We start from the raw sequence: 12,138 nt of genomic DNA, 5'->3' as shown, positions 1-12,138 counted from the left end.
AGGAACCTACGGCAATGAATTTTACACCGTTGGATTCCTCTCGTCAAAGAGCTTCTTTTCAAATAAAAATTTTTGCGAAATTCGCAAAAAAATAAATTTCTTAATTTTCGAAGATTCTTGGCTCAAAAGAAGCGGCTTGACGAGAGGAATCCAACGGTGCCAAATTCATCGCTCTAAGTCGCTTAATAACGGAGTTATGGCCGTTTGAAATTTCAAAACTTTAAACGGCCATAGCTCCGTTATTAAGCAACCTACGGCAATGAATTTTACACCGTTGGATTCCTCTCGTCAAAGAGCTTCTTTTCAAATAAAAATTTTTGCGAAATTCGCAAAAAAATAAATTTCTTAATTTTCGAAGATCCTTGGCTCAAAAGAAGCGGCTTGACGAGAGGAATCCAACGGTGCCAAATTCATCGCCGTAAGTCGCTTAATAACGGAGTTACGGCCGTTTGAAATTTCAAAACTTTAAACGGCCATAGCTCCGTTATTAAGCAAGCTACGGCAATGAATTTTACACCGTTGGATTCCTCTCGTCAAACAGCTTCTTTTCAAATAAAAATTTTTGCGAAATTCGCAAAAAAATAATTTTTTTAATTTTCGAAGATTTTTCGCTCAAAAGAAGCTGCTTGACGAGAGGAATCCAACGGTGCCAAATTCATCGCTCTAAGTCGCTTAATAACGGAGTTATGGCCGTTTGAACTTTCAAAACTTTAAACGGCCATAGCTCCGTTATTAAGCAACCTACGGCAATGAATTTTACGCCGTTGGATTCCTCTCGTCAAACAGCTTCTTTTCAAATAAAAATTTTTGCGAAATTCGCAAAAAAAATAAAATTTTTAATTTTCGAAGATTCTTGGCTCAAAAAAAGCGGCTTGATTAGAGGAATCCAACGGTGCCAAATTCATCGCTCTAAGTCGCTTAATAACGGAGTTATGGCAGTTTGAAATTTCAAAATTTGAAACGGCCCTAGCTCCGTTATTAAGGAACCTACGGCAATGAATTTTACACCGTTGGATTCCTCTCGTCAAAGAGCTTCTTTTCAAATAAAAATTTTTGCGAAATTCGCAAAAAAATAAATTTCTTAATTTTCGAAGATTCTTGGCTCAAAAGAAGCGGCTTGACGAGAGGAATCCAACGGTGCCAAATTCATCGCTCTAAGTCGCTTAATAACGGAGTTATGGCCGTTTGAAATTTCAAAACTTTAAACGGCCATAGCTCCGTTATTAAGCAACCTACGGCAATGAATTTTACACCGTTGGATTCCTCTCGTCAAAGAGCTTCTTTTCAAATAAAAATTTTTGCGAAATTCGCAAAAAAATAAATTTCTTAATTTTCGAAGATCCTTGGCTCAAAAGAAGCGGCTTGACGAGAGGAATCCAACGGTGCCAAATTCATCGCCGTAAGTCGCTTAATAACGGAGTTACGGCCGTTTGAAATTTCAAAACTTTAAACGGCCATAGCTCCGTTATTAAGCAAGCTACGGCAATGAATTTTACACCGTTGGATTCCTCTCGTCAAACAGCTTCTTTTCAAATAAAAATTTTTGCGAAATTCGCAAAAAAATAATTTTTTTAATTTTCGAAGATTTTTCGCTCAAAAGAAGCTGCTTGACGAGAGGAATCCAACGGTGCCAAATTCATCGCTCTAAGTCGCTTAATAACGGAGTTATGGCCGTTTGAACTTTCAAAACTTTAAACGGCCATAGCTCCGTTATTAAGCAACCTACGGCAATGAATTTTACGCCGTTGGATTCCTCTCGTCAAGGAGCTTCTTTTCAAATAAAAATTTTTGCGAAATTCGCAAAAAAATATTTTTTTTAATTTTCGAAGATTTTTCGCTCAAAAGAAGCTGCTTGACGAGAGGAATCCAACGGTGCCAAATTCATCGCCGTAAGTCGCTTAATAACGGAGTTACGGCCGTTTGAAATTTCAAAATTTGAAACGGCCCTAGCTCCGTTATTAAGCAACCTACGGCAATGAATTTTACACCGTTGGATTCCTCTCGTCAAAGAGCTTCTTTTCAAATAAAAATTTTTGCGAAATTCGCAAAAAAATATTTTTTTTAATTTTCGAAGATTCTTGGCTCAAAAGAAGCGGCTTGACGAGAGGAATCCAACGGTGCCAAATTCATCGCTCTAAGTCGCTTAATAACGGAGTTATGGCCGTTTGAAATTTCAAAATTTTAAACGGCCCTAGCTCCGTTATTAAGCAACCTACGGCAATGAATTTTACACCGTTGGATTCCTCTCGTCAAAGAGCTTCTTTTCAAATAAAAATTTTTGCGAAATTCGCAAAAAAATAAAATTTTTAATTTTCGAAGATTCTTGGCTCAAAAGAAGCGGCTTGACGAGAGGAATCCAACGGTGCCAAATTCATCGCTCTAAGTCGCTTAATAACGGAGTTATGGCCGTTTGAAATTTCAAAATTTGAAACGGCCCTAGCTCCGTTATTAAGCAACCTACGGCAATGAATTTTACACCGTTGGATTCCTCTCGTCAAACAGCTTCTTTTCAAATAAAAATTTTTGCGAAATTCGCAAAAAAAATAAAATTTTTAATTTTCGAAGATTCTTGGCTCAAAAGAAGCGGCTTGACGAGAGGAATCCAACGGTGCCAAATTCATCGCTCTAAGTCGCTTAATAACGGAGTTATGGCCGTTTGAAATTTCAAAACTTTAAACGGCCATAGCTCCGTTATTAAGCAACCTACGGCAATGAATTTTACACCGTTGGATTCCTCTCGTCAAACAGCTTCTTTTCAAATAAAAATTTTTGCGAAATTCGCAAAAAAAATAAAATTTTTAATTTTCGAAGATTCTTGGCTCAAAAGAAGCGGCTTGACGAGAGGAATCCAACGGTGCCAAATTCATCGCTCTAAGTCGCTTAATAACGGAGTTATGGCCGTTTGAAATTTCAAAATTTTAAACGGCCATAGCTCCGTTATTAAGCAACCTACGGCAATGAATTTTACACCGTTGGATTCCTCTCGTCAAAGAGCTTCTTTTCAAATAAAAATTTTTGCGAAATTCGCAAAAAAATATTTTTTTTAATTTTCGAAGATTTTTCGCTCAAAAGAAGCTGCTTGACGAGAGGAATCCAACGGTGCCAAATTCATCGCTCTAAGTCGCTTAATAACGGAGTTATGGCCGTTTGAAATTTCAAAATTTGAAACGGCCCTAGCTCCGTTATTAAGCAACCTACGGCAATGAATTTTACACCGTTGGATTCCTCTCGTCAAAGAGCTTCTTTTCAAATAAAAATTTTTGCGAAATTCGCAAAAAAATATTTTTTTTAATTTTCGAAGATTCTTGGCTCAAAAGAAGCGGCTTGACGAGAGGAATCCAACGGTGCCAAATTCATCGCTCTAAGTCGCTTAATAACGGAGTTATGGCCGTTTGAAATTTCAAAATTTGAAACGGCCCTAGCTCCGTTATTAAGCAACCTACGGCAATGAATTTTACACCGTTGGATTCCTCTCGTCAAAGAGCTTCTTTTCAAATAAAAATTTTTGCGAAATTCGCAAAAAAATATTTTTTTTAATTTTCGAAGATTCTTGGCTCAAAAGAAGCGGCTTGACGAGAGGAATCCAACGGTGCCAAATTCATCGCTCTAAGTCGCTTAATAACGGAGTTATGGCCGTTTGAAATTTCAAAACTTTAAACGGCCATAGCTCCGTTATTAAGCAACCTGCGGCAATGAATTTTACACCGTTGGATTCCTCTCGTCAAAGAGCTTCTTTTCAAATAAAAATTTTTGCGAAATTCGCAAAAAAATAAATTTTTTAATTTTCGAAGATTCTTGGCTCAAAAGAAGCGGCTTGATTAGAGGAATCCAACGGTGCCAAATTCATCGCTCTAAGTCGCTTAATAACGGAGTTATGGCCGTTTGAAATTTCAAAATTTTAAACGGCCATAGCTCCGTTATTAAGCAACCTACGGCAATGAATTTTACACCGTTGGATTCCTCTCGTCAAAGAGCTTCTTTTCAAATAAAAATTTTTGCGAAATTCGCAAAAAAATATTTTTTTTAATTTTCGAAGATTTTTCGCTCAAAAGAAGCTGCTTGACGAGAGGAATCCAACGGTGCCAAATTCATCGCTCTAAGTCGCTTAATAACGGAGTTATGGCCGTTTGAAATTTCAAAATTTGAAACGGCCCTAGCTCCGTTATTAAGCAACCTACGGCAATGAATTTTACACCGTTGGATTCCTCTCGTCAAAGAGCTTCTTTTCAAATAAAAATTTTTGCGAAATTCGCAAAAAAATATTTTTTTTAATTTTCGAAGATTCTTGGCTCAAAAGAAGCGGCTTGACGAGAGGAATCCAACGGTGCCAAATTCATCGCTCTAAGTCGCTTAATAACGGAGTTATGGCCGTTTGAAATTTCAAAATTTGAAACGGCCCTAGCTCCGTTATTAAGCAACCTACGGCAATGAATTTTACACCGTTGGATTCCTCTCGTCAAAGAGCTTCTTTTCAAATAAAAATTTTTGCGAAATTCGCAAAAAAATAAATTTTTTAATTTTCGAAGATTCTTGGCTCAAAAGAAGCGGCTTGACGAGAGGAATCCAACGGTGCCAAATTCATCGCTCTAAGTCGCTTAATAACGGAGTTATGGCCGTTTGAAATTTCAAAATTTGAAACGGCCCTAGCTCCGTTATTAAGCAACCTACGGCAATGAATTTTACACCGTTGGATTCCTCTCGTCAAACAGCTTCTTTTCAAATAAAAATTTTTGCGAAATTCGCAAAAAAAATAAAATTTTTAATTTTCGAAGATTCTTGGCTCAAAAGAAGCGGCTTGACGAGAGGAATCCAACGGTGCCAAATTCATCGCTCTAAGTCGCTTAATAACGGAGTTATGGCCGTTTGAAATTTCAAAACTTTAAACGGCCATAGCTCCGTTATTAAGCAACCTGCGGCAATGAATTTTACACCGTTGGATTCCTCTCGTCAAAGAGCTTCTTTTCAAATAAAAATTTTTGCGAAATTCGCAAAAAAATAAATTTTTTAATTTTCGAAGATTCTTGGCTCAAAAGAAGCGGCTTGACGAGAGGAATCCAACGGTGCCAAATTCATCGCTCTAAGTCGCTTAATAACGGAGTTATGGCCGTTTGAAATTTCAAAACTTTAAACGGCCATAGCTCAGTTATTAAGCAACCTACGGCAATGAATTTTACACCGTTGGATTCCTCTCGTCAAACAGCTTCTTTTCAAATAAAAATTTTTGCGAAATTCGCAAAAAAAATAAAATTTTTAATTTTCGAAGATTCTTGGCTCAAAAGAAGCGGCTTGACGAGAGGAATCCAACGGTGCCAAATTCATCGCTCTAAGTCGCTTAATAACGGAGTTATGGCCGTTTGAAATTTCAAAACTTTAAACGGCCATAGCTCCGTTATTAAGCAACCTACGGCAATGAATTTTACACCGTTGGATTCCTCTCGTCAAACAGCTTCTTTTCAAATAAAAATTTTTGCGAAATTCGCAAAAAAAATAAAATTTTTAATTTTCGAAGATTCTTGGCTCAAAAGAAGCGGCTTGACGAGAGGAATCCAACGGTGCCAAATTCATCGCTCTAAGTCGCTTAATAACGGAGTTATGGCCGTTTGAAATTTCAAAATTTTAAACGGCCATAGCTCCGTTATTAAGCAACCTACGGCAATGAATTTTACACCGTTGGATTCCTCTCGTCAAAGAGCTTCTTTTCAAATAAAAATTTTTGCGAAATTCGCAAAAAAATATTTTTTTTAATTTTCGAAGATTTTTCGCTCAAAAGAAGCTGCTTGACGAGAGGAATCCAACGGTGCCAAATTCATCGCTCTAAGTCGCTTAATAACGGAGTTATGGCCGTTTGAAATTTCAAAATTTGAAACGGCCCTAGCTCCGTTATTAAGCAACCTACGGCAATGAATTTTACACCGTTGGATTCCTCTCGTCAAAGAGCTTCTTTTCAAATAAAAATTTTTGCGAAATTCGCAAAAAAATATTTTTTTTAATTTTCGAAGATTCTTGGCTCAAAAGAAGCGGCTTGACGAGAGGAATCCAACGGTGCCAAATTCATCGCTCTAAGTCGCTTAATAACGGAGTTATGGCCGTTTGAAATTTCAAAATTTGAAACGGCCCTAGCTCCGTTATTAAGCAACCTACGGCAATGAATTTTACACCGTTGGATTCCTCTCGTCAAAGAGCTTCTTTTCAAATAAAAATTTTTGCGAAATTCGCAAAAAAATATTTTTTTTAATTTTCGAAGATTCTTGGCTCAAAAGAAGCGGCTTGACGAGAGGAATCCAACGGTGCCAAATTCATCGCTCTAAGTCGCTTAATAACGGAGTTATGGCCGTTTGAAATTTCAAAACTTTAAACGGCCATAGCTCCGTTATTAAGCAACCTGCGGCAATGAATTTTACACCGTTGGATTCCTCTCGTCAAAGAGCTTCTTTTCAAATAAAAATTTTTGCGAAATTCGCAAAAAAATAAATTTTTTAATTTTCGAAGATTCTTGGCTCAAAAGAAGCGGCTTGATTAGAGGAATCCAACGGTGCCAAATTCATCGCTCTAAGTCGCTTAATAACGGAGTTATGGCCGTTTGAAATTTCAAAATTTTAAACGGCCATAGCTCCGTTATTAAGCAACCTACGGCAATGAATTTTACACCGTTGGATTCCTCTCGTCAAAGAGCTTCTTTTCAAATAAAAATTTTTGCGAAATTCGCAAAAAAATATTTTTTTTAATTTTCGAAGATTTTTCGCTCAAAAGAAGCTGCTTGACGAGAGGAATCCAACGGTGCCAAATTCATCGCTCTAAGTCGCTTAATAACGGAGTTATGGCCGTTTGAAATTTCAAAATTTGAAACGGCCCTAGCTCCGTTATTAAGCAACCTACGGCAATGAATTTTACACCGTTGGATTCCTCTCGTCAAAGAGCTTCTTTTCAAATAAAAATTTTTGCGAAATTCGCAAAAAAATATTTTTTTTAATTTTCGAAGATTCTTGGCTCAAAAGAAGCGGCTTGACGAGAGGAATCCAACGGTGCCAAATTCATCGCTCTAAGTCGCTTAATAACGGAGTTATGGCCGTTTGAAATTTCAAAATTTGAAACGGCCCTAGCTCCGTTATTAAGCAACCTACGGCAATGAATTTTACACCGTTGGATTCCTCTCGTCAAAGAGCTTCTTTTCAAATAAAAATTTTTGCGAAATTCGCAAAAAAATAAATTTTTTAATTTTCGAAGATTCTTGGCTCAAAAGAAGCGGCTTGACGAGAGGAATCCAACGGTGCCAAATTCATCGCTCTAAGTCGCTTAATAACGGAGTTATGGCCGTTTGAAATTTCAAAATTTGAAACGGCCCTAGCTCCGTTATTAAGCAACCTACGGCAATGAATTTTACACCGTTGGATTCCTCTCGTCAAACAGCTTCTTTTCAAATAAAAATTTTTGCGAAATTCGCAAAAAAAATAAAATTTTTAATTTTCGAAGATTCTTGGCTCAAAAGAAGCGGCTTGACGAGAGGAATCCAACGGTGCCAAATTCATCGCTCTAAGTCGCTTAATAACGGAGTTATGGCCGTTTGAAATTTCAAAACTTTAAACGGCCATAGCTCCGTTATTAAGCAACCTGCGGCAATGAATTTTACACCGTTGGATTCCTCTCGTCAAAGAGCTTCTTTTCAAATAAAAATTTTTGCGAAATTCGCAAAAAAATAAATTTTTTAATTTTCGAAGATTCTTGGCTCAAAAGAAGCGGCTTGACGAGAGGAATCCAACGGTGCCAAATTCATCGCTCTAAGTCGCTTAATAACGGAGTTATGGCCGTTTGAAATTTCAAAACTTTAAACGGCCATAGCTCAGTTATTAAGCAACCTACGGCAATGAATTTTACACCGTTGGATTCCTCTCGTCAAACAGCTTCTTTTCAAATAAAAATTTTTGCGAAATTCGCAAAAAAAATAAAATTTTTAATTTTCGAAGATTCTTGGCTCAAAAAAAGCGGCTTGATTAGAGGAATCCAACGGTGCCAAATTCATCGCTCTAAGTCGCTTAATAACGGAGTTATGGCAGTTTGAAATTTCAAAATTTGAAACGGCCCTAGCTCCGTTATTAAGCAACCTACGGCAATGAATTTTACACCGTTGGATTCCTCTCGTCAAAGAGCTTCTTTTCAAATAAAAATTTTTGCGAAATTCGCAAAAAAATATTTTTTTTAATTTTCGAAGATTCTTGGCTCAAAAGAAGCGGCTTGACGAGAGGAATCCAACGGTGCCAAATTCATCGCTCTAAGTCGCTTAATAACGGAGTTATGGCCGTTTGAAATTTCAAAATTTTAAACGGCCATAGCTCCGTTATTAAGCAACCTGCGGCAATGAATTTTACACCGTTGGATTCCTCTCGTCAAAGAGCTTCTTTTCAAATAAAAATTTTTGCGAAATTCGCAAAAAAATAAATTTTTTAATTTTCGAAGATTCTTGGCTCAAAAGAAGCGGCTTGATTAGAGGAATCCAACGGTGCCAAATTCATCGCTCTAAGTCGCTTAATAACGGAGTTATGGCCGTTTGAAATTTCAAAATTTTAAACGGCCATAGCTCCGTTATTAAGCAACCTACGGCAATGAATTTTACACCGTTGGATTCCTCTCGTCAAAGAGCTTCTTTTCAAATAAAAATTTTTGCGAAATTCGCAAAAAAATATTTTTTTTAATTTTCGAAGATTTTTCGCTCAAAAGAAGCTGCTTGACGAGAGGAATCCAACGGTGCCAAATTCATCGCTCTAAGTCGCTTAATAACGGAGTTATGGCCGTTTGAAATTTCAAAATTTGAAACGGCCCTAGCTCCGTTATTAAGCAACCTACGGCAATGAATTTTACACCGTTGGATTCCTCTCGTCAAAGAGCTTCTTTTCAAATAAAAATTTTTGCGAAATTCGCAAAAAAAATAAAATTTTTAATTTTCGAAGATTCTTGGCTCAAAAGAAGCGGCTTGACGAGAGGAATCCAACGGTGCCAAATTCATCGCTCTAAGTCGCTTAATAACGGAGTTATGGCCGTTTGAAATTTCAAAATTTGAAACGGCCCTAGCTCCGTTATTAAGCAACCTACGGCAATGAATTTTACACCGTTGGATTCCTCTCGTCAAACAGCTTCTTTTCAAATAAAAATTTTTGCGAAATTCGCAAAAAAAATAAAATTTTTAATTTTCGAAGATTCTTGGCTCAAAAGAAGCGGCTTGACGAGAGGAATCCAACGGTGCCAAATTCATCGCTCTAAGTCGCTTAATAACGGAGTTATGGCCGTTTGAAATTTCAAAACTTTAAACGGCCATAGCTCCGTTATTAAGCAACCTACGGCAATGAATTTTACACCGTTGGATTCCTCTCGTCAAACAGCTTCTTTTCAAATAAAAATTTTTGCGAAATTCGCAAAAAAAATAAAATTTTTAATTTTCGAAGATTCTTGGCTCAAAAGAAGCGGCTTGACGAGAGGAATCCAACGGTGCCAAATTCATCGCTCTAAGTCGCTTAATAACGGAGTTATGGCCGTTTGAAATTTCAAAATTTGAAACGGCCCTAGCTCCGTTATTAAGCAACCTACGGCAATGAATTTTACACCGTTGGATTCCTCTCGTCAAACAGCTTCTTTTCAAATAAAAATTTTTGCGAAATTCGCAAAAAAAATAAAATTTTTAATTTTCGAAGATTCTTGGCTCAAAAGAAGCGGCTTGACGAGAGGAATCCAACGGTGCCAAATTCATCGCTCTAAGTCGCTTAATAACGGAGTTATGGCCGTTTGAAATTTCAAAACTTTAAACGGCCATAGCTCCGTTATTAAGCAACCTACGGCAATGAATTTTACACCGTTGGATTCCTCTCGTCAAACAGCTTCTTTTCAAATAAAAATTTTTGCGAAATTCGCAAAAAAAATAAAATTTTTAATTTTCGAAGATTCTTGGCTCAAAAGAAGCGGCTTGACGAGAGGAATCCAACGGTGCCAAATTCATCGCTCTAAGTCGCTTAATAACGGAGTTATGGCCGTTTGAAATTTCAAAATTTTAAACGGCCATAGCTCCGTTATTAAGCAACCTACGGCAATGAATTTTACACCGTTGGATTCCTCTCGTCAAAGAGCTTCTTTTCAAATAAAAATTTTTGCGAAATTCGCAAAAAAATATTTTTTTTAATTTTCGAAGATTTTTCGCTCAAAAGAAGCTGCTTGACGAGAGGAATCCAACGGTGCCAAATTCATCGCTCTAAGTCGCTTAATAACGGAGTTATGGCCGTTTGAAATTTCAAAATTTGAAACGGCCCTAGCTCCGTTATTAAGCAACCTACGGCAATGAATTTTACACCGTTGGATTCCTCTCGTCAAAGAGCTTCTTTTCAAATAAAAATTTTTGCGAAATTCGCAAAAAAATATTTTTTTTAATTTTCGAAGATTCTTGGCTCAAAAGAAGCGGCTTGACGAGAGGAATCCAACGGTGCCAAATTCATCGCTCTAAGTCGCTTAATAACGGAGTTATGGCCGTTTGAAATTTCAAAATTTGAAACGGCCCTAGCTCCGTTATTAAGCAACCTACGGCAATGAATTTTACACCGTTGGATTCCTCTCGTCAAAGAGCTTCTTTTCAAATAAAAATTTTTGCGAAATTCGCAAAAAAATATTTTTTTTAATTTTCGAAGATTCTTGGCTCAAAAGAAGCGGCTTGACGAGAGGAATCCAACGGTGCCAAATTCATCGCTCTAAGTCGCTTAATAACGGAGTTATGGCCGTTTGAAATTTCAAAACTTTAAACGGCCATAGCTCCGTTATTAAGCAACCTGCGGCAATGAATTTTACACCGTTGGATTCCTCTCGTCAAAGAGCTTCTTTTCAAATAAAAATTTTTGCGAAATTCGCAAAAAAATATTTTTTTTAATTTTCGAAGATTCTTGGCTCAAAAGAAGCGGCTTGACGAGAGGAATCCAACGGTGCCAAATTCATCGCTCTAAGTCGCTTAATAACGGAGTTATGGCCGTTTGAAATTTCAAAATTTGAAACGGCCCTAGCTCCGTTATTAAGCAACCTACGGCAATGAATTTTACACCGTTGGATTCCTCTCGTCAAAGAGCTTCTTTTCAAATAAAAATTTTTGCGAAATTCGCAAAAAAATAAAATTTTTAATTTTCGAAGATTCTTGGCTCAAAAGAAGCGGCTTGACGAGAGGAATCCAACGGTGCCAAATTCATCGCTCTAAGTCGCTTAATAACGGAGTTATGGCCGTTTGAAATTTCAAAACTTTAAACGGCCATAGCTCCGTTATTAAGCAACCTGCGGCAATGAATTTTACACCGTTGGATTCCTCTCGTCAAAGAGCTTCTTTTCAAATAAAAATTTTTGCGAAATTCGCAAAAAAATAAATTTTTTAATTTTCGAAGATTCTTGGCTCAAAAGAAGCGGCTTGATTAGAGGAATCCAACGGTGCCAAATTCATCGCTCTAAGTCGCTTAATAACGGAGTTATGGCCGTTTGAAATTTCAAAATTTTAAACGGCCATAGCTCCGTTATTAAGCAACCTACGGCAATGAATTTTACACCGTTGGATTCCTCTCGTCAAAGAGCTTCTTTTCAAATAAAAATTTTTGCGAAATTCGCAAAAAAATATTTTTTTTAATTTTCGAAGATTTTTCGCTCAAAAGAAGCTGCTTGACGAGAGGAATCCAACGGTGCCAAATTCATCGCTCTAAGTCGCTTAATAACGGAGTTATGGCCGTTTGAAATTTCAAAATTTGAAACGGCCCTAGCTCCGTTATTAAGCAACCTACGGCAATGAATTTTACACCGTTGGATTCCTCTCGTCAAAGAGCTTCTTTTCAAATAAAAATTTTTGCGAAATTCGCAAAAAAATATTTTTTTTAATTTTCGAAGATTCTTGGCTCAAAAGAAGCGGCTTGACGAGAGGAATCCAACGGTGCCAAATTCATCGCTCTAAGTCGCTTAATAACGGAGTTATGGCCGTTTGAAATTTCAAAATTTGAAACGGCCCTAGCTCCGTTATTAAGCAACCTACGGCAATGAATTTTACACCGTTGGATTCCTCTCGTCAAAGAGCTTCTTTTCAAATAAAAATTTTTGCGAAATTCGCAAAAAAATAAATTTTTTAATTTTCGAAGATTCTTG

The sequence above is a fragment of the Tenebrio molitor genome, chromosome 7 (assembly GCF_963966145.1).
Source record: "Tenebrio molitor chromosome 7, icTenMoli1.1, whole genome shotgun sequence".
Lineage (NCBI taxonomy): Eukaryota > Metazoa > Arthropoda > Insecta > Coleoptera > Tenebrionidae > Tenebrio > Tenebrio molitor.
The sequence above is the reverse complement of the archived record's forward strand: the minus strand, read 5'-3'. Positions refer to the sequence as shown.